General features: G+C 31.6%; 1 protein-coding gene across 2 annotated transcripts in view; it reads left to right on the top strand.

The window, feature by feature from the left end:
• Nucleotides 1-477: 477 nt before the first annotated feature.
• LOC145293928 (uncharacterized) overlaps nucleotides 478-27,199 on the top strand; it is a 31,733-nt gene continuing 5,011 nt past the window's right edge. Inside the window, exons 1-3 of one of the 2 annotated variants that reach the window (XM_080140754.1) lie at nucleotides 481-577; nucleotides 11,115-11,183; nucleotides 26,831-27,199. The exon at nucleotides 26,831-27,199 is cut by the window's right edge and continues 5,011 nt beyond it. The gene's annotated coding sequence lies outside the window, so the exon portion shown is untranslated. Of the gene's footprint in view, nucleotides 578-11,114; nucleotides 11,184-26,830 lie in introns of both variants that reach the window. The other variant, XM_080140753.1, reaches the window with a different exon arrangement.

The raw sequence follows: 27,199 nt of genomic DNA, 5'->3' as shown, positions 1-27,199 counted from the left end.
ATATATATATATATATATATATATATATATATATATATATATATTATATATATAATAAAAACGTTACAATGATACCATGTGATGGTTTGTTGTTTACCTAGGAATGGAACGAACCAGGAATGGAGCTACGACGTCCAGCGTGAATCCTTGCATCCCGCCGGGGAATGGGGGGGGGGACAGTCAACATTAAAACATTATAAAATGATAATTTAGAATTTTACTTTTTTTTTTTTTTTAAATAATAATTAATATCTTTTCTCGGTGTTTTTTTTTTCTTTTTTTTAACAACGGTAGCCGTAATTTGTCGTCTGCTTAACGTTGAAAATGTTGTAGCCATTTTTTGCATCTTTCGACATTAAAATATTGCGACAAATAAAATAATATTTTTACCAATAATATTCATCAAAGAGATCGGGCCTGTTTTGAAATAGTCATTTAATATATTTTAAAAGTTTTCTGCGAACCTGCTTTTCTGGTCGCCATCTTAAATGTTGACATTCACCCATCGACGTCGTCACGTTTTAGTAAACACATTTTATAATTATCTTTTTCTTTAAAGCAGATTTTCAAACAAAAAGTAAGTATTACTTGAATGTAGTTGCTTTTCATTTTTTTTTTTATTACTACAGACGCGTTCGAACAATTATTTTTCTCTTTGATTAAGGTATGGATTTCCAACTTTGCAACCAAGTATTCACACAAAGATACCCCTTCCCTCATTAAAATGTCACTTGCCAGGAAAAAATCGACAAATACGTTTATTTATATTATTTATTTGTAAAATAAGGTACAGAATAATGAACAAAGGCCCCTCGTTGTCCTAATTCTGATTTGTGATTTATTTTGTGCTATCAAGTAATGCATTTGTAAAAATTTAGTTGATTAATTTGTTTAATTAAAAACAAACAAACAAACAAATCATAACACGTTTGAACATTACTAGCAGGTCGCCCGGCTTAAATATAATATTTTGATTAATGCAGCTTTCGTATATATATATATATATATATATATATATATATATATATATATATATATAAAAGCGAGATAAGACAGATTAAAATCCGATGACAAATCCTGATAGATATTACTAGAGGTAATACTTTTTTTTTTTACATGGAGGTCACCACTTATCAAGGCCCAGAAGCCTCTCGGGGATAAGAGTTATTATGTGTACAGTAATAAATAGGATAGTAGTAATAGTTAGTATTGGAGATTTGATAAAGTGTAATTACTTAAGGGGGCGGTTCATCAGGAATTTGTTTGTGTTGGACTTGGAGACATCCAAGTTGAAGTCGGAGGGGGGGGGGACAGGCAAGCGGCAGAGAGTTCCACAGGCGTGCAGTTCTAAGAAAGAAGCTTTGTTCATGGAATCTACGTTTTGATTTAGGCACGGATAAAGAGTAGGGGAAATTATTGATAGTGGTTTCAACTAGTCGGGTGTTTTTCGTGAAAGATTGGCGAGGGGGGACTAGAGAATGGAGCTCAGACGAGCACTTGCCATGGAAATAAAGATAAAACAGAGACAGGCTCGCAACGTCTTTTCTGTGGGAGAGAGGTTGCAGGGAAGAGAAAAGGGCATCATCCCCCACTAAACCACGAAGTCTATTTTATACTCTGTCAAGGCAGGATAGGCTGTTTTTAGCAGCTCCTGCCCAAATGTGGTAGCAGTACTCCATCCTTGGACGTACTTGGCTTTTATATAGATAGAGAATTGCATCATTAGTGAGATATCTTCTGGGGTGGTAGAAGGATCCCACCATTTTCCCAGTGTCCCTGGCAACAGATTTGATGTATGTGTTCCATTTCAGATCAGATAAAGGTCAAACCCAGAAGCTTGTCAAAACATGGAACCTCCCCAAGACCAGAGCCATCCATTTCAATTGATGCCAGATGGGGATCAGAGCATTGATGATGTAAAGAGGTGATCCTAGCCAAAAAGGAAATGCTCAATATTTAAGAATGGATTAAGGAAATTAATATAACCTCTTCTATATATTCCTTTTGTCAAACAATAAATTCTTAACTCGAATATATGCCTATATCTTGATTTTCAGAATTTAAATTTAACAACTAAATTTATATGTGTGTGTTAGATTCGAAAAAGTTGTCAAAAACCCCCCAAAACAAAACACAACAACAAATGTATAACAAGTAAATGTTATCAAAGGCAAGATAAAATACTTTCCTACCTTACTGGATACTTTTAATTTCTTTTTTTTAAAGTGTGTTGTTTAATTTCTGGTACTCATGCAGAGAGTGATCCGTGCTGAAATAATAACATTATTATTTAAAAAGCCAATCTTAACATGGGGAGGGGAGGGTGTTTTGTACCTATTCTGTACTTTAAGCTTACAATTGAATAAAAAAAAACAACATATAATTAAACGTGGAAATACGATTTAAAAAATAGCGTGGATCACTCTCCGCATTAGCACCTAATTTCTTTATGGAATATACTCCCAAAGCAAACTATTAAAGTTTTTTTAAAAAAACTAATAGAAATATTATTTTTTATTTTAATTTTTAAAGTGTTTACAAAGTGCATGCGCGCTCATGCAGCCATTTTTTTTCTACATAATGAAATGAATTGAATTTTACGAGTTAAATTTTTTTGAATTTTTTCAATTTAAAAATCTATCAAAATTTTTCTATTGGTTCAATTTTTAAGATATTTTCAGGTTTAATGTGAAATTTTATGCTCTTTCCAATAAACCGAATATAATATTCTAGACAAACGTTTTTTTTTTAATACCGCCCCTCCCCTATTTTGAACTGTCTATTAAAAAGTAAATAATTAATGTTCTCACCTAAGGTTTATATATCACACTTGAAGATAAAAGATCACTAAATAAAATAAGCTAATTTAAACAAAAAAACAAAACAAGCTAATTTAAACAAAAAACAAAATAATAGTTATGTGCAAATTTACCTGTAAAGTCCAAAGTTTAAAACCTTTTTTAAAAAAACAAAAAAACGTTGAATTTTTTTTTATGTTAAACCTCACATTTTGAAAATATTGTCCTGTAAAAATTGGACATCTACATTAATTTTTTCTATTTCATTCAATGTTTTTTTTTTTTTTTTAAATTAAAAAAAAATTCATTGCATAAAGAAGAAATAAAATATTTTAAATCAAAAACTCATATAATTCTTTGAGAGAATAAAAAAATGGAAAATTTGTCAGCGAGTTTTTTTTAAAAAAGTAAAATTTGATTATTTTTCAAATATGGTGACCAATACTTGACTGATTTGATTGTTGACAGTAACCACATGTCAGAAATTCAAAGGGGAGATAAGACAGATAGCACTTCAAATGTTTTTTTTTTTATATAGTTACTACCTGGAAATATATTTGGTCTAATGTATTGTTTTTATGTTTTTGAAATAATTATGGTGCTTTTCAGCCTCCGTATTTGTCAACTGGAAGAAAGGGAGGCAACTCCGCTCTGTGACCACATGTTATTAGATTTGAAAATCCTGGTCCTTTCGAATGCTTACTTAAAAAATTCTTTTATTTAAAAAGTATATGGATATAAAATATAAATATGGACAAATTCTTATAAATGAAGAATGGGAGCACCCATTGATTAGTATTTTTTTTATAGGTAAGTGATTTTTTGGAATTTATATATATTTACTAGCGGGGGTACCTGGCGTTGCCCAGGGGTTTGGAGGTGTGTGTGGTGTTAAATAAAAAAGAAACCGGGGGGGGGGGGGAAGGTTCAAACCCAAAGACCTGAGGCGAAGTTTGAAAATAAAATCAGGCAGCCAGAATGAGTTACTGAAAGATGTTTGAATTTATTTAAGTAAGAACCAAATTGACAGGTGCGTGTACGGAAGTCGGCGAGCGTTACGACGACGACAGCAAATGAGGTCAATGACCAGGTTTGTTTGTTATAAGCGAAGTAAAAAAAGAAAACAATGTTAAAACTTAAGCGGGGGGGGGGGGGAATCAAAACATCGAAAAAAACACAAAAAACTAACGTAAGGCAAACGAACGATGTTAAATGTAAAAATCGAAAAAACAAAAAAGAAAAATGGCTTAAATAAACCTGTTTCGATATTAAAATTTAAAACATCGGTGGATACCCGGGTGTTTTTGGGTGTGTGGTCGGGGGTGGATAAGCGAAGTAAAAAAAAACAGCAAAACGAACATTATGTGTAAAATAGCTTAAATAACACTGCTTCAATATTTAAATTTAAAAAATCGGAAAAAAAACAAAAGACATCTCACACCACGATTCGAACCCAAAACGTTTAGATAACGACCCAACATGCTTACCAACTGAGCTAACACGATGTACATGAAATTTAGTCAGTTTTTTAACTATTTAAATTAAATTAGGTCATGACGTCATCTGACGCATGCGTAGAACCGGTTGTTGTCACAAGAGTTTCGTTTTTGTTTACCCCCCCCCCCCCTGTCGAAAATTGTCAATTTTGGGGTGAAAAAATGAACGTTTTTGACCAATTTTTCGAGCAAAGGACGGAGCTTCAATATGATACCGAGTTTGTGAATTTTCGTTGTGTCTGTTAAAAGTTTTTAGTGGACACACAAACACACATACATACATACAAACATACATACACACATTTTTGCTTTTATATATATAGATTATAATCGGCGTAAGTTAAAATTCATTGAATTTCTTGAAATCTTTTTTTAAAGAAAACCGATTAAAAAAAATATTGCATATTTTTCTATTAAACCTTTTATTTTAAAATTTGGTTTTTGCTCCTTTTATTGAAAAAAATATTAGGATTTAAATTACATTTTTCAAGTAATTATAAGCTCCGAAAGATAGTGAGTCTAATTATTAAGATTTTTATCACTTATTTTGAATGGCGACATCTGACACTGCTAGTGGGGCACTCTCTGGTGAACACGATAAGTTTGGGAAAATGAGTTAAAACTAAAAAAAATACACAAAATACTGTTAAAAACCCACCGAATATATGTCAGCCTATGTTACGGAAACATATATTCAGTGAGTTTCTAACAATACGATCTCCATGAAGTTGACTCAGGCTCGTTCAGCAACAGACGGAAACAACCGGAAAAGGTCGGCTGAGCATTTCTCAATGTTTTACGAACGCGCTGTCTGTTTTTAGCTAATACGAATCTATCAAGGCTACTTTTTTTTTTTTTTATAAATTAGAAGAAATAAAAAATTAATTTTAATCGTACAGGTTAAGGATAGATACATGTTTGTAATTCTATTTATTGTATTTCCATGTTTTTCCTGTTTATCATTATAATTTTCTGTTTTTTTTAACGTTTCACAATCGAACGCTTCCGATTATTCCCTTCAGCATCCGAGCACACTCGAGAAACTTTGTGGAAGCTGCAGGTCACTAAATGCAGAAGTACCTTAAATTTATATACAAAACTGATGCTCCACTCTAAATTCTAAAATGCTCTATTTTTTAATTTAATTTTTTTAACTGAGTTTTTCAAGACGTAACTGCCTAAAAATGTAGAATTTAATTTTTTAAGAGGAGTGGCATTAATTTACACATTTACCAAAGAGAAACATCTTTCTCATTGCGATCTTATTTTTAAGATAAAGAAAATAATGTAAAAGGTAACAGAAAAACTACCAAAAAAGCTGAAACAAAATTGTTCCAGTAACTAAAGTTCCAAATTATCAAATTAATATAATCGGTCAAGATTTAGCAAAGCCCCCTAACCCACCCCTTCATACATTAAAAACGCATTATATCAAATAATAACACTATTGAGAAACTATTTCTAAATAATGTTATTATATAGAAACCTCTTTTTAACATGGAGTGTGTGCAGTTTTTACCACTTATCAAGGCCTGAGGGCTACTCAAGGATAAGGCTTAATAAATGTAAGGTAGTCAGTGAGACAATAGCATAGTAATTGGTAGTGATGAAAATTGAGTAGAATCTGATTATTTAAGGGATGGCTCAACAAGAATTGGTTTGCATCAAACTTAAAGACGACCAAGTTGTAGTCAGCTGGAAAACAGGCCCGCAGTACAGAGTTCCACAGGCTGTCAGTTTTAGGAGAGAAACTTTATTAATGGAATTTTCATTTAGATTTATGACAGTGGTTGTAGCTAAGCGAGTGGTTTTGTGAATATTTTGCAGGGTAGGGCATGATAGATTGGAGCTCAGTCAGGTACTTACCATGAAAATACCAATAGAGTGGAGATAGCAGACTTATCGCCTATATTTTAACAATTTACTCTTTTCAATATGTTTCACTTTCACCCTCACGTCGGTTGCCATTGGGGCTCTACAGATGACCGTCCTCCAAACATTTGATCGCCTCGCTCAGCTTCAATCCTTCTATTCTGTGATGTTGTCTTCCCATCTCTTCTGTATTTGTCTCTTTCTTCCCCCTCTGTTCCCTGGAGCACTGTCTTGGCAAGTCTTTCTCTTCTTCTTAGATGGCCAAACCATTCTATTTTGCACCTCCTGATTGTGGTGAGAAGATCTTCATAAGGACCAATGGGTTGTTTTATTCTGTTTTTGACTTCCTCATTAGTTATGTGATGCGAAGCAGTCTTCTGAAGCATCTCATTTCTGAGGCCTGAATCTTTAATTCTGCGGCTATGGTCCATGTTTCACAAGCATACAAGAAAACTGAGTGGACAAGGGAATGCATGAGTCTTAAATGTATTGAACACAAGAACTCATGTTCTCTAATTAGAATAAGAATTATAATGTGATTAATCTAATGATGTGAAGTTTTCTGTGTGTGTATCCAATTGAAAGTAAAAAAACTACAAAAGAAACACTCACAAATCTGATATATTCTTGAGTAGCGTTGCTTGAGCTTGAGATTTCTACAATTTAAAAAAATCAGCAGGTGTTAACTGAGGAATACTTTGTCAGAAGATCGGTTTTTTTTTTGCAGCTATTTTCATTTTATGGATAGAAAATGCTGAGTCATTCAAAAATCAATCTTCAGAATATGACTCAAAATTATTAGACAATAGCTTCGTTGATTAAGGTTCTTTTCAGACTATTGTAATTCTCAGCATCATTTCTCTTCAAATCATTGTGAGAGGGAGTGGAAAGAAACTGGCAAAGGGTAGGTTTTGTAATGTTCTGGAGGCTTACCTTAATTTTTTGGATGGTTTTAGCAGAGCTCTGGTGGCTTTGTGATATTTAATTTTCCAACCCTTAATTATATATTATTTGAGAAAATATCTAGACAGTCACTAAAAATCAAAAAACCAAAAAAACAAAACAAAAGTAGGATTTCATCTAAGTGCAGATCACTGGAGGCATTACTAATTTATTTGGATGGTTTTAATAGGTTTCTTTTGTTTTATTTTATATACTAAACAAGAAATTTTGTATTGACCAGGAGCATTAAATGTAAGATTACAGTATTATCCTTGGTAAGTAGTATATAGTAATTCAAAACTACTCAATATTTTAGATAAATCAGGTATGTTTCAACACACCATTGCCTGTAATGTAAAAAAAAAAAAGCTTCTGTCGTTTATTATTTTACACAACAAAAGGTACTTGGAGTTGCTCCAAAGTCATAATAGTAATATTATATTATTACATTTAGTTAGTGGTATAAGTTAATTCAAAGTGCTCAATATCCAAGATAGAGCAAGTGTGTTTAAACGCTTTTTTGCCAGGGGGGAAAAAGCTTCACTGTCTTTTGTTATGTTGTTGTATACATAAAATAAACTTGGCCTAGTAGTTATATAGTATGAAATTTTGTAAATGGTTTAGTATTGACTAGAAAGGTAAAATATACAGTTATTTTATTATTACTAAATTTACCAACCGGTGTCGTCAGGGTGGAGACTTTTTGTCGAGTAAAAAGATTAGAGAAAATTAATACAAAATACATACATACATAATTATATTTTGTAAATCGGATTTTAATAGTTTTCCTTGAGTTTTCCTGCCTCTTATTTTTATTTTGGCAAAAGTTTAAATTAGAGTTGGGTAATGGGCTTTCGAAAAAGTCATTAAATTGTGTATAGATGATATAAAAAGAAAAACGATTAAGAATATAAATTTGATATTAATAGGAAAAATACTTTTAACATTTTAAAAGTTCCATAAATAAAATAATTCAGAATGGAAAAGATATGATTAGCAGCTTTGAAGACTTTATAATGGCTAAAAATAAAATAAAACTTAGTACTGATAGAAACCCACGCAGTAATAATTTTTGGGTATTAATTTGTTTTATTTTTAATTTTAATTAATTTTCGCAAATCATTGTCAGAAATTACATAACATACACCCTTAGAAACTACTTAAAATAAGCGATTATTATTTTTTCATTTTATTTTTCTTCATTTTAAAATTTGATTTTTTCATCCATTTTTAAAAATTTATTTTTACTTCTTTTTTTAGTTCATATTTAATTTAGTTTTTTTCATTCATTTTTCTTCATTAACTTTATTTTCACTAATGCAAATAAATGAATTTAAAACTGAATAAAAAATGAATTTTTCGTTATTTTTTCATTAATTTCATTCATATTCATCATTTCTCATTCATATTTTATTTCATTTATTTCATTCATCGATATTTGATTCATACATTTGATTTATTTTTCTTCCAATCCTTTTTGTTCATTCACTTTTACATTTTTTTCACTCATTAATTCTATTTTTATTAATGAAAACAAATGAATGAAAAATTGATTACTTCTTCATTAAGTTTTTATATTCACTTTTATAATCCCTTTCCATTCAATTTTCATTGATATTTATATCATTAATTTTTCCATACATTATTTTCCATTTATTTTATTTATGTAGTATATGTTAATCCAAATGTGCTGGATATCCTCGATAGAGCTGGTGTTTTTAAATGACATGTATCTTGGAAGAAAGAAATTCACTGGGTTTTCTTATTGTGGTTTATACAAAAAATACACTTGATGTCAAGGTGACATAATAGTAATATTATAATATTACATTTATAATTGGTATATCTTATAACAAAAGTTCTCCATAGAACTATATATATTAGATTTGGTAAGTCGTATAAAGTACAAAGTACTCAATATCCTTAAAAGAGCAAATGTGTTTAAACACTGCATTGCACATGAGCAATAACTTCACTGTGTTTAAACTTTTTTACAGTTTGAAGGTTTTTTTATAACCAGATATTTTGTATGAACTTTTAAGACATCAGTTGGATATCCGACAATGAATAAGTTTATTATTGAAAAAAAAAACATGGTTACTAATTTTCTGCCATTTCATGAAAATATTTTTTCTAGATTAACAAAACATTAATTCATGTTTATTTTCATTTTAAAGAAGCAAACATTTCCTCATAAATGAATTAGCTATTCTCAAATAGAGTAGAAGATTAAAATGCTTAAATTTAAAGATATTAGTTTGAAAACAAATACAAAATTTTAGTTAATTAAATATTACAAAAAAGTATTTGCTTGTGTTAATACTTCCATTTTATAAACGTAACTATCTTGTATTTACGATTTAAGAAAAACTATCTTAATTATATAAAAATAACTACTGCGAAATCTAGAAAATAAATAAACCTAAGAAAATAAAAATTTTATTTATCACTTTAAAAAGTAGCCCCCCCCCTCCCAATAAATACACAGATTTTATTTCTGATAGCAAAAAATGGCCTAAAAATGGGAATTCATCTTACAATAAATTTATGTGTAAAATTTATCCCCCACTTCAAATTCTAAAATAATTGAATTTTTGTTTTTCTCCTTACCACCAAGTTTTTCAGAATTGTAAATACACACTAGACATGTTTGTGGTGTCTAAAAACGTTTGCTTATGGATAGAGTTTATTTTTCTAAGGGTGTTAATATACCATATTAATACAATAATAATAATTCTTATATAATAAAATAATCTATTTCTACAAAGAAAACAATTCAAACTTTCACATTACATTAACTGCTTCATTGTTTTCTGATATACTATTGAACACAAAACGTTTCCGTGTTCATTGCAGTAATAATTAGTGTTGGGATGATTAATCAGAATTGGGAATCGGAAAAATCGGAACATTTTTGGATATCGGTATCATAATCGGAAAAATTTGTATTTATTTTCTGATGCCAAAACGATTCCTATAATTATATCTTTTTTTATTTGATTTTGTTTGAAACAAAGTCTACAGCTGGTAGTAATTATAAAATAATAAATATTTATTGGTTTTAAATTACCAGTCAAACTAAAATCTAAAGATTATCCCCCCCACAGGTGTATTTTCATGTTTGAACAAAATATCTGCACACTAAACATGTGTTTTTACAGTAATCAGATAAAAATAACATCTTTATTGTAAATATTTAGAGATTTATAAAGAATTGGAATCGGCAATTGTATCGGAATCGAGAAAAATATTAGAATCGTCCCATCACTAGTAATAATACAGTATTTCGTTTGTTAATTGGTATATTTGAAGGCAAAAGTGCTCAATACTCCATACTCACTGTGCTTCATTACATTGTTGTATACAAAGGGAAATACTCGGCATTGCCAGGGAGTCATCATGATAATGTTACAACATTACATTTGTTAAGTGGCATAAGTTAATTCAACCTGCTTTTTGTTATGACATAGTGTTGTAATACTAGACAAGAAACTCGGTATTGCCCAAGAGCAATCTATATATTAATACTAGCGGGGCTGCCCGGCATTGCTCGGGACCGTATAAATAATGAGAAAATTGAATTTGGTTTTGTAATATATTTGTTATTCTCATGAGAGAGAAATTTTTGTATGTTTATGTATCATTTGTTATTTCAAACAAAAGAATATTTTACCTACATAAGACGGGTATTACACATATGAAATAATTGTATCTTACCTAGGGTAGGTAATTTACAGCATGTATATGCAAGGACGGGTAATATACAACATGTTTATCTCCTCAAATCCCAAGCGATGCCAGGTATTTTGCTAATATATATTCTCACCTATTTCATCAATCCCGGGCAACGCTGGGTGCTGTGCTAGTATATATCTCAGTCAATCTCATTAAATCCTGGGCGACGCAAAGTATTCTGTTAGTATATATTTCAATCAATCTAATTTAATCCAAGGCAACGCCAAGTATTCTGCTAGTATATATTTGCATTTATCTCATTACATCCCAGGCGACCGTGTATTCTGCTTGCATACATTTGCATGTATCTCATTGAATCCAGGCTGACTCTGGGTAATCTGTAAGTATATATGTGGACATATCTCGTTGAATCCCATAATTCTTGGCTTGTTACAAATTTCGACAATTTAACCCACATTATCGCTCACCTGTCTAAAATAATAACTTTGAGACATTGTCTTGGCTGGTTTTTCATTACAAACACGTCATCCAAATAACTCACATTTCATCATTTTTTATAATTTTTTGGATATGTTACTAATTTCAATAACCATGTCACATGATTTAACTTACATTATCGCCCCCACTCTTACTAAAATAAAAACTTTGATACATAAGCTATGATATGTTACTAATTTTGATTATCGTTTTTCATGAGAAAATCCACATTATCGCCCCCTTCTATCACTAAAATAATTACTTTTAATCATTGTATGGCTGGTTATTTCATTACAAACCCACCAACAAAGTAACTCACATTATATAATTTTTCATAATTCTTGGATATGTTACTAATTTCGACAAATAGTTTTAATGATTTAACCCAAATAATCCCTTTTCCTCTTACTAAAATAATAACTTCCATACATTGTCTGGTCTGTCTACTTCATTATGAATACACCAATCAAATAACTCACATTTCATCATTTATCATAATTTTTGGATATGTTGCTAATTTCAACAGTCATTTTTTCTGAGTTCAATCACATAATCTCTCTACTCTTACTAAAATAATACCTTTGAGACATTTCTGGGCTGTTTATTTCATTAGAAACACATCAATAAAATACCTCACATTTCATCATTTTTCATAATTCTTGGATATGTTATGAATTTCGACAATCAAATTTAATGAGTGCGCACATATAATCATCCAATTTTTACTGAAATCATAAATTTGCTACATTGACTGGGCTGTTGCTGTTTATTTCATTATAAACACACCACTCAAATAACTAAAACTTCATTTTTCATAATTCTTTGATATGTTACTAATTTCGACAATAATTTTTCATGAGTTAATCCACATTATCGCCACCTCATATCACTAAAATAATAACTTTCAGACATTGTATGACTGTTTTTTTCATTACAAACACACCTATCAAGTTACTCACATTTAACTATTTTTCATAATTCGTGGATATTTTACTAATTTCGACAATTATTTTTAATGAAGTAACCCAAATAATCGCCCCCCTCTTTAACCGGCACGATCCCCTTCCTCTTACAAAAATAACAACTTCGATACATCTTCTAGCCTGTCTATTTCATTACGAACACACCAATCAAATAACTCACATTTAATCATTTTTCAAAATTCTTGGATATATTACTAATTTCGACAATCATTGTTTATGATTTAAACCACATAATCGATCCCCTCTTACTAGAATACTAACTTTGAGATAATATCTGAGCTGTTTATTTCATTATAAACACACCAATCAAATAACTTACATTTAATAACTTTTCATAATTCTTGGAAATGTTACTAATTTCGACAATTGTTTTTCATGATTTAACCCACATAATCCCCTCTCCTCTTGCTAAAATAATGACTTTGAGATATTGTCTCTGGTTATTTCATGATAAACACATCAATCAAATAACTCATATTTTATCATTTTTCATAATTCTTGGATATGTTACTAATTGCGACAATAATTTTTCATGATTTAACACACATAATCGCCCCTCTCTTACTAAAATAACAACCATGCGACATTGTTTGGGGTGTCTATTTCATTACAAGCATACAAATCAAATAACTAATATTTAATCATTTTTCATAATTCTTGGATATGTTACTAATTTCGACAATCATTTATAATGATTTAACTGACACAATCTCCTTCCTCTTGCTAAAATCATAACTTTGAGACATTGTCTGGCTAGTTATTTTATTACAAACATACTAATCAAATAACTCACATTTCATAATTTTTCATAATTCTTGGATATGTTACTAATTTCGACAGTCATTTTTCATGATTAAACCCACGTAATTGACCACGTCCTACTAAAGAAATAACGTTGAGACTTTTTCTGGGCTGTTTATTTCATTACAAACACACAAATAAAATGACTTACATTTCATAACTTTTCATAATTCTTGGATATGTTACTTATTTTGACAATCATGTTTCATGAGTTACCCAACATTATCGCCTACCTCTTACTAAAAACATAACTTTGAGACATTGTCTGGGCTGTCTATTTCAATACAAACACACCAATCAAATAACTCACATGTCATCATTTTTCATAATTCTTGGATATTTTACAAATTTCAATAATCATTTTTCTTGATTTAACACTAATTATAGCCCTGTTCTTACTAAAATAATAAATTTGATACATCATCTTGGCTTTCTATTTCATTAAGAACACACCAAACAAATAACTCAAATTTACTCATTTTTCATAATTCTTGGATATGTTACTAATTTTTACGATTATTTTTTATCATGTAACCACATAATTGACCTCTTCTTACTAAAATAATCACTTTGAGACTATATATGGGCTGTTTATTTCATTATAAACACAAATAACTTACATTTAATCACTTTTCATATTTCTTGGATATGTTGCTAATTTCGACAACCATTTTTCATGATTTAACCCACATAATCTCCTTCCTCTTACTAAAGTAATAACTTTAGACATTGTCTGGCTGGGAGATTTCATTACAAACACATCAATCAAATAACTCACATTTCATCATTTATCATAATTCTTGGATATGTTACTAATTTGGGCAATAATTTTCCATGATTTTACGACATAATCGCCCCATCTTCCTATATGGGGTATTCTGTTAGCACAAATATCCACCTATCTTATCCGATCCCAGGTATTCTCCTAGGAAACATCCCACCTATCTCATCCAATCCCAGGCAATGTCAGATATTTTGCTAGTACATATATCCACCTTTCTTATACAATCCCAAGCAACACTGGGTATTATGCTAGTACAAATATACAGCCATGAAGCTATATCCAAGAGAGTTCACTGTCATACTATTACAATGATTGCATATTAATCTAATGGTATTCGACAATGAAGCTACATCCAAGGGAGATCACTTGCATATTATAACAATGATTGTATATTAATCTAATGGTATTTGACAATGAAGCTACATCCAAGGGAGGTCACTTGCATAATCTAATGCTAGTCAACAATGAAGCTACATCCAAGGGAGGTCACTTACATATTATGATTTTGATTGTATATTAATCTAATGGTATTCCACAACAAAGCTACACCCAAGGGAGATCACTTGCATACTATAAGAATGATTGTATATTAATCTAATGAAATTCTACAACAAAGCTACATCCAAGGAAGGTCACTTACATATTATAACAATTATTGTTTATAAAAACATAACCTCCCAATACTAAGAATGGCTTTCTGAATAATAATGTTTTTATTGTAGAATTTGGAATCAGCAGTTTAGCGATGTGTGATGTTTGGAATATGACATCTTGTCTCAATGTAGTATACGATAAATATATATTTTGCATCTTTGTTTTCTTGGCCTTTTGGTTAAGATCAAAGTGAAGTATCTATTCTTAGAATTCAAACGGTCTCATCTATCACCCCTCTCCCCCTAAGAAAATAAGGAAGAGGTCATGCTTTGCATGTCAAGCTTTAGAGAAACAAACCCCACTCGAAAATAAGGATGGCCTTCTAAATAATAATGTATTTAGTTCAGATGTGATTTTTGGAATATGACATCTTGTCTCAATTTAGTATTCGATAAATATAAATTATGCATCTTTTTATAATAGAAGATAATGGTCGGTAGAAAATTTAGCTGTTACTTGGTCTTTTGGCTAAGATCAAAGTGTAGTATCTGTTCTTAGGATTCAAGTGGTTTCATCTTTCACCCCCCCCCCCACTAAGAAAATAAGGGGGAGGTTATACCTGGGATCTCAAGCTGTAGAGAAACAAACGTTACTCGGAATTAAGGAAGATTTATGCCTGGGATGTCACCAGATGATTGTATATTTTTCTAATGGTATTTGACAATGAAGCTACATCCAAAGGAGGTCACTTGCATATTATAACAATGATTGTATATTATCTAATGGTATTTGCCAATGAAGCTACATCCAAGAGAGGTCACTTGCATATTATAACAATGATTGTATATTAATCTAATGGTATTCAAGAATGAAGCTACATCAACGGGAGGTCACTTACATATTATGAACATAATTGTATATTAATCTAATGAAATTCGACAATGAAGGTACATCCAAGGGAGGTCACTTCCATATTATAACAATGATTGTATATTAATCTTATGGTATTCGACAACAAAGCTACATCCAAGGGAGGTCACTTGCATATTATAACAATGATCGTATGTTATTCTTATGGTATTCAACAATGAAGCTACATCCAAGGGAGGTCACTTGTATATTGCAACAATGATTGTATATTTTTCTAATGGAATTCGATAATGAAGCTACACTAAAGGGAGGTCACTTGCATATTATAACAATGATTGTATAATGATCTAATGGTATTTGACAATGAAGCTACATCCAAGGGAGGTCACTTACATATAACAATGTTTTTAAAAACAACACCTCCCAATACTAAGAATGGCTTTCTGAATAATGTTTTTATTTTAGAATCAGCAGTTTAGCGATGTGTGATGTTTGGAGTATGACATCTTGTCTCAATGTAGTATATGATAAATATATATTTTGCGAAAATAAGAAGGCTCCAATACCTGGCATGTCTAGCTGTAGAGAAACAAACGTCACTCGAAAATAAGAAGGCGTCAACCCCCACCTCCAGTTTAACAGAGGTAGGAAGTCCCGTGGTAATAATACAAAAAAGAAAATGACTGTTTATTTTTTAGCCTGAAGATAATGATCGGTCTTGTAATCAGTGAATATTTTTAAGCTTAATTTTTTTTTTCCCTTATCATTTTTTCTTGACATTTTTCGTTATACTCTCGTATATTTACTATTTTTAACCCGTTAATCATGTTGGAAACATTTTCATATCGTGTAAGATAATATATCAATTTGTATGATACTGACAGTTAATCTTTTAATTTGTGCGATACTAACAGTCTCTTAATACAAACGTCGCCATTACAGCTTGCTGATGTTAAGATCATGTGACATGATTCAGCGGTTTTTAAATACAGAGTGACGCAAAAAAAAGGGTCCCATGTACACTTTCTTTAAGTGGGAGAGTTGGGGCCCGTTTTTTTTTTTTGGACTTATAAATATCTTTAGAATTGATTTAAAATTACGTAATGTTTAATGTCAAAATGTCACTTTTTTGTGGGCCCTCCCCCTGCAGAAAAAGGGTCAACTGACACACTCGGAGGAGTCCATTTGAGCAAAAATTTTGATATTTGTCTTCCGGAGGGTCGAGCTTCAGTATGATACCAAGTTTGTTAATTTTTGTTCTGTCTATCGAAAGTTTTTAGCGGACATACAAACACACACACACACACACATTTTGCCTTTTATATATTAGACTAGCGGGGGGGGGGGGTACCCTGCATTGCCCAGGTGTTTTTCGGTGTGTGTGTTCGAGCGGGGTGGGGGGTGTTAATGAAAACATAAGAATAAGCGAAGTAAAAAAGCAAAAAAGAAAACGCAAAACAGAAAAACGAATGTTAAAAAAAAACCCCAAAAACGTGAAAAATGGCTTAAATAACCCTGCTTAAATATCAAATTTTAAAACATCGAAAAAAAACACCATCTCACACCACAATTCAAACCCAAAACGTTTAGATAATGAGGTCGCGCTATAAGCAACTGCGATAAGACGACGTCGATGAAATTGTGTCGCTTTTTCAAATATTTAAACTAAATCAGGTTACGACGTTGTATGACGCATACGTAGAACCGAACTTGTCATGAGAGGACGGTTCTTGCTGACCCCCCTGTAGAAAACTACTGATTTCAGGGTGAAGGAATTAACGTTTTTGGACAATTTTTCAATATTTGTCGGGCAAAGGTTGGAAGTTTAAAATGATACTGATCTGGCGAAAATCCGTGACCCGTGTCGAAAGTTTTTATGAGACATACAAACACATACATACATACATACAATAACAGACATACAAACACACATTTTCTCTTTTATGATAGACTAGAGGGGGTGGGTACCCGGTGTTGCCCGAGTGTTTGTAGGTGTGTGTGGTCGAGCAGGGGTGCGGAGGCCGGTAATGAAACCCTAAGAATAAGCGAAGTAAAAAAAGAAAACAGAAAAACGAATGTTAAAACTTATCTGAAAAATAAAGCGGGAGGGGGGGGGGGTTACCCAGGCTGTGGGTAATCAAAACATCGAAAAAAATCCCAAAAAACTAACGTAAGGCAAATGAACAATGTTAAATGTAAAAATCGAAGAAACAAAAAAGAAAACAGAAAAACGAACATTAAAACTGCTTTAAAAAATCTGAAAAATAAAAACAAAAAAAAAAAACATGAAAAATGGCTGAAATAAGCCTGTTTCAATATTAAAATTTAAAAAATCAGTGGGTACCCGGGTGTTTTTGGGTGTGTGTGGTCATTCAGGCGTGGGAGGTGTTAATGAAAACCTGAGAATAAGCGAAGTAAAAAAAAGAAAACAGAAAAAATAACGTTATGTGAAAAATGGCTTAAATAACTCTGCTTCAATATTAAAATTTAAAAAATCGAAAAAAAAAGACATCTCACACCACGATTCGAACCCAAAACATTTAGATAATGACCCAACGCTCTAACCAACTGAGCTAACACGACGTACATGAAATTGTGTCAGGTCTTCAAATATTTACGCTAAATCAGGTCATGACGTCTTCTGACGCATGCGTAGAACCGATCTCTTCCTGAGAGGATGGTTTTTGCTGACCCACCCTGTAGAAAAGTGCCGATTTCAGGATGAAAAAATGAACTTTTTGGCCAATTTTTTTATATTTGTCGACCGAAGGAGGGGGCTTTCATATGAGACCAAGTTTGTGAATTTTTGTTCTGTCTGTTGAAAGTTTTTAGCAGACATAAAAACACGAAATATATATATACATTTTTGCTTTTATATATATAGACTAGCGGGGGAGGGGTACCCGGCATTGCCCGAGTGTTTGGAGGTGTGTGTGCTCGGGCAGGGGTGGGGGGTATTAATCAAAACATAAGAATAAGCGAAGTAAAAAAAAGTAAACTAAGAAAACAAAAAAGAAAACAGAAAAACGAACGTTAAAATTTCTTTAAAAAATCTGAAAAATAAAGCGGGGGTACCCGGGCAATGGGGGTGGTAATCAAAACATAAGAATAAGCAAAGTAAATATTTTTAAATATTAAATAAAAAAAGTTAAAACTTAAAAAAATCGAAAAAAAACTCATAAAAACTAACGTAAGGCAAACGAACGATGTTAAATGTAAAAATCGGAAAAAAAAAAACAGAAAAGAAAACAGGAAAACGAACATTAAAACTTCTTTAAAAAATCTGAAAAATAAAAACCAAAAAAAACATGTGAAAAATTGCTTAAATAGCCTGTTTCGATATCAAAATTTAAAAAATCGGTGGGTACCCGGCGTTGGCTGGGCGTTTTTGGGTGTGTGTGGTCGGTCGGGGTGGGGGGTGTTAATGAAAACTTAAGAATAAACGAAGTAAAAAAAAACAGAAAAACGAACGTTGCGTGAAAAATGGCTTAAATAACCCTGCTTCAATATTAAAATTTAAAAAATCAAAAAAAAAAAGACATCTCACACCACATCTGTAAAATAAATCAGGTTACGATGTCGTATGACACATGCGTAGAAGCGAACTTGTCATGAGAGGATGGTTTTTGCTGACCCCCCCCCCTGTAGAAAAGTGCTGATTTCAGGGTGAAAAAAATTAACGTTTTTGGCCAATTTTTCGATATTTGTCGGGCAAAGGATGGGGCTTTCATATGAGACCAAATTTGTGAATGTTTGTTCGGTCTGTCGAAAGTTTTTAACAGACATACAAACACACATGCATACAAACACAGACATTTTCGCTTTTATATTTATAGACTAGCGGGGAGGGGGGTATCCGGCGTTGCCCGGGTGTTTTTAGGTGTGTGTATGGGGGGGGATAAGTAATAACCCTGAAACGATGTTAAAAAAATCGGAAAAACCAAATCCAAAAAAAAAAACAGCGAAAAAAAAAAAACGTTGTGTGTATAGGAGGAGGCAAGTAAACTAAAGAGTAAGCGAAGTAAAAAAATAAAGAAACGTTGCCCACGTGTCTAAAGATGTAAAAGAAAAAAAAATAGTTTTTGTCGTGAGGCTGGATTGAACCCGGAATGCGGAGGTGAAACTAACTCCAACCACTTAACTGTCTAGACTAAGAGTAAGACCAATTGATTATGGCGTTAAAATAAGGTTTATAAAGCGAGTGAAAGAGGTTTGATTGACAGAGAGCCACTAAATGAGGTCATCGCTGTAGCGTTACGAGATGACGTAGCAGTCGTTTCCTGTCTAGACATCTCTCTCTATCTGTCTCTGTCTGTCTCTCTCTCTCTCTGTTTGCGTTTGTGTATGTCTCTCTCTCTCTCTCTCTCTCTCTCTCTCTCTCACTTCGTCTTCCTTACTCTAAAGACTGGAAAATGACGTCTGGCTGTTTTTATTTTTAAAAACTTCGTTCGTTAATATTTTTTGTAAGTGTATTTTTTTTTTACTTCACATGTTTGGTTTGTTATTTTTCGTTTAACTATCGTATCTACCTATTTTGAATGTGGTAATAACTTTGATAACGTTGCCATAGCGTAGAAGTTCATAGTTTAGCTTTAATTAATTTTTTTTTTACTGATAACAACATTTTTAAATTGTAAATTCAGACTGCCATTAGAGCTTGCTGACGTCAAGATCACGTGACATGACTCAGCGGGTTTTAAATACAAGTTGACCCAAAATAAACGGCCGCATGTATACTTTATGTAGAAGAGTTGATGCCCGTATTTTTTGGGGCAGTTATAAATCGATTTAAAAATATGTAATGTTTAAGATTAAAATGTCACTCTTTTGGCCCCCCCCTGCAGAAAATCGATCAGTTGACGCACTTCTGATGGGCATTTTGGGCCAATTTTTCGATATTTGTCATCCGGAAGGTGGGGCTTTCATATGAGACCAAGTTTGTGAATTTTTGTTCTGTCCGTCGAAAGTTTTTAGCAGACACACATACATACATACATACATACATACATTTTCGCTTTTATATATATAGATGATAGCGTGTGTGTTATTTAATTGTTATGACCTTCCATTTTTGTAATAAATAATTTTAACAAGAATTCTTCATAAGTTTTGGTTTCAGTTTCGATTATAGCTGAAGGAAATAAAGTTATATATATACATTAAATTAAACCAGAACTGACAGCATAAAGAGTGGACATATATTTTCTACCTCTTGAAAATGGATGTTATATCCGAAAATATTTGAGGAATTTATGATATACAGTCAGGTAAATAAATGACTATTTATTTAAACTATTGAATTGTATTTATTTATTTATCTATTTCCAACGACTGAATAATTCCTGCATTGACAAACCTTCAAACACCTTTTATCTGGTAAACAATGTTTCAAGCAAACTACGACATACTTCTTATATATACATGTTTTTTTCTTCATAAGTTTTGGTTTCAACACAACTTTATAATATGTAAGAACTGATAGAAAATTGACCCTTTAATAATATTAACAAAATCTGCATAAATTAAAATATCATATTTAAGCGTATTTTACGACTGGGCTATGCCAAGCATCCTTGCTAGCTTAGATAAATACTTTCGCAGTTTTAACAAAAAAGCTACAATAATATAAGGCCATCTCCATTTACGCTGAGCATCTGCAGAATGCCAACATCAATATATTACATATGAAATGTCCGCTGTGGAATTTTCACAGATCCTGCTAGTAAATGTAAGATTACAATATTACATTTAGTAAGTGATATTAGGTAATTCCATGTCAAATCGTCCAGGGCTTGACACACATATCCTCAGATTTTGTTATAACTTACACCACAGATGGACATTATAAAACATAAGAAATCCTGAAAATTTAAGCATGTAATTTCGTGCAGTTGCCAATTTATCTTAGCATTATCTGTTTTGTATAAATTGTGCAAGATGTCGCCTGGATGACATTTTAATAATTACATTTTCTTGAATATTTTCAGTTTGGAACCTAGAAGTTCATTCCGATAAGTTTTTTGACCTAAGAGATCCAAAAATTGTTCAGAAATAAAGCCTTCTATTAAATTTGGAAATTTTTACATGTGACTAAAGATGGGGTAAAAATAATGTGGTTGAAATGGTATCAGGTTTTTCCTTTTGCAGACACTATGAAGTACTTATATGGATCAAAAATGCTAAAAAGTTCTTGTTTTGTTCACTCACATTCAAAATTAAGTCTTTTTTTCTTTAAGTCTTTTTTTTGGGAGAAGTAACTAGTTTGAGTATGCAAGATGTAGTTGAATAGAGCATCTAAATTTATATAAAATTCATATGGAAATGAATTTTAGAAAGTAAAATCTCTATATTAATAAAGTAGCTGCAGGAATTCCCTCTGGACAAAAGGTTTGCAACAACAGATGCCACATACAAATTCAAAACAGCTAGGCTAATAGTCACAATCTTATGTAGCTTTTGAACATTATTTCAGACAGATCCAGTCATAATAAAGCTCTACATTACATCCTACGAGCAACACCATCACAATCGCAATATCGTTAGAGGAAGGAGTCCCTATTTTTCTTTCTAAATATATAGTCCTATCACTGCTACCAGTTGTTACCAGGAGGAATTCTGCACGTTTCACAAATTCTTTGATTACATCAATCATAATTGGCTCATACATACATAGACCTAATGTAATCTTTTCAATTTCCGATTTATAAATAATAAAGCCTCCCTTTCCAAAGTCTGTGCATTCTGATTGGCGAAGCTCTGATAATTCTTATATTCTGGAATCCAGTTCTTCGCTTTATAAACACTACTAACATTAAAATATGACATCACTAAGAAACATATTATTTAACTCACCGTCAAGTTCATTTAATACGTAGTTCATTTCAATCATGTAAGATTGAAAAATAAAAGACAGAAAATTAAGTGAACGTTCAAAACCAACTTGTTTTCTTTTACAAAGTTCAAAACATGCTATCCCCTATAAGAATCTCCTTTGTCATAAAAAAAACAATAAAAAAATTACACAGCCTTTGCGATCATACGTAAGTCGTTTCAGTCATAAGATCGAAAAATATAAGAGGGAGAAAATCATGAAACGAACGTTCAAAACCAGTTTACTTGCTTTCTTTTACAAACTTTAAAACATTTTATCTATATATATAAAAGGCAAAATGTGTGTGACCATTTTGTGTATGTCTCGCAAAGGCTTCTTTCGCAAACGCTCCCGGGGTCATTACAATCGCTTACAACTGTTTATATAGGTCCTATATAATAATATCTAGGATTTAGGAAAGCGCGTAGCGTATAGATTTATTTACATCGACTTTTACAAAATTATTGCTATTTTGGCTTCTCGCGTGTTGATTGAGCTTTTTCGTATAAAAAGCAAAACTAATTCAAATTTAACACAGTTCTTGCCTGGGAAACGTCCAGAAGCAATCAGCTTTGATCAATCTGGGGACAAAGTCCTCTTATATCAAACAGTTGCTAATCAGTCTGGAAAATGGGGAGCTGGTTTCCCCCTCCCCAACATATGTTGGGGAAAAAACCAGTCAAACCCAAGTTAACTGTTCTATTTGACCTCAATAATTAGGTCAAATAGAAGCAGCAGAGTTAACTTTTATTGCTGCCACCTGTCAATAGTTAAATAAATTCAAACGTGTTCCTTTGTATGTCGTGGTGGCCTAGTGGTTAGCGTCGCACGTTTTTTTTTTTAACACTTTAATTTCCAACTTTGCCTCAAGGGTTCGATCCTCATACTCACCTACCAAAACTTTTTTTAATCCCCCCCCCCCCGGGAGTTTGGATTTACCCAAAACCATACACACCTCAAAACACCCGGACATCACCGGGTACTCCCCGCTAGTCATCTATAAAAACAAAAACAAAAAATTACACAGTCCTTGCGATTAAGTTTTTTAACTATTGAACACACTTCGTAATACAGACTAGTACTCAATTTCCCTTTATTTGTTTTTTTTACTCCAGTTTACATACTCTCTTTTACAAATTTTAACATGCTTTCATTTGGAACCATTAACACACACTATCCACTACAACACTATCCTTTTTATTTCTTTTTTTGTTGACAAGTTTGTTTTGTTTGTTTTGTGTGTGTGTGTGTGTGTGTTCAATACAAACCACTCTAATAGTGGTTCTGTAGCTGTCGGACGGTTTGCTTCAATTCTACATATAATGAATATGTATAAAGGGGTTACTCTTCTTCCCCTCCTCTCTCTCACTGTGCGTATTTTCCTTTGCAAGTGGTATTCATTTTGGTTTGTGTAGAATCTATGTTTCTGTTGCATCTGAGAATGCAATAACATTTCTTCTTCTTCTATTTTTTAATTATCGATTCATTTGTGTTTTGTTGTCTTTTTTTCTTTCTTACACAATTTAATTGTGTCAGGATTGGAATGTTTTATTTATTACATTTTTTAACCTTTGAACTTGAAAAAAAAACGTATATCCAATACCTCTCTTTCCCGTCTCTCTAACACACACACACACACACACACACACACACACACACACACACACACACACACACACATATACCTTTTTTTACTTTTTAAAATCTATACTTTTAGAGTAAGGTACGTTTTTTTAGTCCATTTTTAAAGTATACGAAATATCTCCGGCTGTGACTCCCTGCATAATCTGTAATGTATGCACACACACACACACACACACACACACACACACACACACACACACACACAAATAATAATGTTATAATTTCACCACGATCTGGCACCATAAAATTGAATGTGATCTTAAAGCCAGAGTAAAATTCCAGCATTAAATGTTTTATATTTGTTTGATTAAAATTCACACCTAAGCTAATTTACCGATTATTATCAAATTTGAAGTCCAGCTGCAAGACGCAGGAGGCGGAGAATGTTTGAATATGATCTATAATTAGTCCCTCTTAGTATTATGAGAAAAACGTGGATCCCCTTTACCCTATTCCTTCATTTTAAAATAAACACTTTATTTTGTTTACTTTTATGGCCCTGGACGACACCAGCTCATTCTACTAGTTAAATATAAAAGATAAAACAGTAAATATTAAAGATAATTGAGTAAAATTTCAGGGTAACATCATGTGACAATATTAAGGGTCACATCATTAACAAAAAAAGTAAATATTAAAATGTCGCCAGAAAATGCTCTAAGTTGGCAACTGTTTGGAATTACATGCTCAAATTTTCAGGATTTCTTAGTTTTTATGCAAGCATAACAGCACAGGTACATGTATGCAAATGCATACAAAAGGCAAAATTATGTAAGAAAAAATACAATCATGTTAGAGATGATCGTATGATAGACATCACAGCCATAATGAGAAGTCATATGTAGTGGGGGAAATGAGGAAAATGTCGTTGTTACAGCACAAAAAAGTGAGTTTGAGTCATTCTTTGTCTTGGTCTTTTTTACAACGTAGACTGCTACAAAGTGTTGGTTCCCTGTATACTATTTTACACAAGTTATAACAAAAATCAAAAACATAGGAGTTAAACTCCTATATTTCCAGATGATTTGACATGGAATTACCCATATATTTATCCAAAAAGTTCTCAATATTCAAAATAGAGCAGGTAAGTTTAAACACTGCATTGCCTGAGAACAATAAGAATAATGGGTTTAGTTAAATTGTAGAATACTAGACAAGAAACTCCTGTTTTCTAGAAGCAATAAATTAATTATAGATCAGTGGTATATGCGGAATCCAATAGTGCTTAATATCCTTAATAGAGAAGGTGGATGTAATTATTATTTTGAAATGTGGTAGATGCTTAATACAAATGTGTTTAATACTATAAATAGGGCTGATGTGTGTTATGATACAGTATTAGAGCAAATAATTTATATATGTTAAATCATGCTCAATGCTCTAGATAGAGCAGATAGATATAATATATTACACTTATATATACAGTATTAAAATGTATTCGGTGTGCTATATAGCAGGTCTGTGTTACAATTTATCATATGCTGTATCAGTACTGGTTAATATATTTTATAGAACCAGTGTGTATATTAGACTGTTAGACTTAGTAAATGGAATATGCTGAATCTGTAGGTGTTCAAAACCCTAATGTGTTTTCTCTGTGGTATATGTGGTGATGGAAAAGATATTTCGCATTGCTCTGGAATACACTATATATATATATATATATATGTATATATATATATATATATATATATATATAACTTGTATGTAATATACTGAGTTCGTGTAATCCAGTAAATTTTCATATACCAATAAGTTTTAAGCGAAGAAGAGATGACTTAAAAAGTAAGCTACAAAATTATCATATTTCATAATTGAGCATTCATATACCGTGTAAGCAAAATCAAGACATTCAAAAAAGGTGCTGATGGCAACAAAAGGTGTATTTCATTTTATGTTACAATTGTTTCCATGCCCGGTCGACAATTTCAAACATTATATCATTTGAAAATTTTCAAAAACCAGCATTTCTTCAGACTTTACATGCTCAAATTTTCAGGATTTCTTAGTTTTTATGCAAACATGTATACAAATGCATACGAAAGGCAAAATTATGTAAGAAAAAATACAATCATGTTAGAGACGATCGTATGATAGACATCACAGCCATAACGAGAAGTCATATGTAGTGGAGGAAATGAGGAAACACTCTTGACAATATAACATTGTTTGAAGAGAAAGAAAAAGAAAGAAAAATTCCCTTAATGGAAAAAGCATGTGGGAAACATTTACCCTTGGGGTAACCTCCACGGAAAGCCCATTTAAATGTTCATATATCACCTAATTTTTGTATCCTTATTTAAGAACAAAGTCATAAGAAGTTTCCACAAAAACAAACCATTAGCCATTTAAAATTTTTTTATATATCCCATTTGTTGAGTTCCTAAATTAGATTTCACTATTTCTTTATTTCACATAATTAATTTTTTTATAAAGAATTTTTTAATTTTTATTTCTATATTTATAGTATGGCCATAACAACCTTGCATTAACCTTACGGTTAATTTTAGTTTCGTATTAGTGGCAAGTAATGTTCACAAATTATCGTTATTTTAGTACTTTGATTTAAGACCATTTTAGGTTTAATATTTAATTGAGTATGAGAATAAAGAAAAAGATTGCATTATATATATTAATCCTTATACAACATTTCGAGTAAAGGATTCTAATCTATTTATCATTATTTAATGTTTTAAAATTCATTATCATTCTAATTAAATATGTTTTCATATCGTTACTAAAAAACAATTACAAAGGGAGATAATCCAATTATGTTGTTAATTGCTAATGGTTAATTCTGTTGGAAAAGAGGTCAATTTTATTTCTCATGACAGCTAAAGGGAGATAATTCAGGCCGTTTGATATTTTCGGTCTAGTGATTACTAGAAAGCATCTATGATTTAATAATTAATTTAATCAAACAGATCCAGAACGTGCTACGATAGCTTATTTCACAAATTAAATTATGTTTTTAATCTTTTAAATATTGTTTATATTTACAGAACATCCAGCAAACGGAACCAGAATACCAAAGCAAATTGAAATCCAATACTGGAATATATTGACTGGATCTTGATTTTCCTGATTACCCAGAATACAGAAATGTCTTAAGAAAAAATATGTGGAAATTTCTTATATAAATCTTAAAGGAGAAAAATCATATGTGAATTGTTAATCTTTGTTTTCACCCAGATTGTTTGCATATTAAATGTTGCAATTTACTCGTAAATTGAGGAACTAGTTTTTTTTATGACCATGTTTTTGTATAATTGCAACATATTGTACAAAATGAATTTAATCACAGCAACAAAGCATACTCATTATTTTCCTCCATATTTATAAACACATGTTCTTAAATGTTTTGAGATTTA

Source organism: Euprymna scolopes, chromosome 15 (genome assembly GCF_053919585.1).
Source record: "Euprymna scolopes isolate OS-2025 chromosome 15, ASM5391958v1, whole genome shotgun sequence".
NCBI lineage: Eukaryota > Metazoa > Mollusca > Cephalopoda > Sepiida > Sepiolidae > Euprymna > Euprymna scolopes.
Note: the sequence above shows the minus strand (reverse complement) of the source record. Positions and strands in the feature narration are given on the sequence as shown.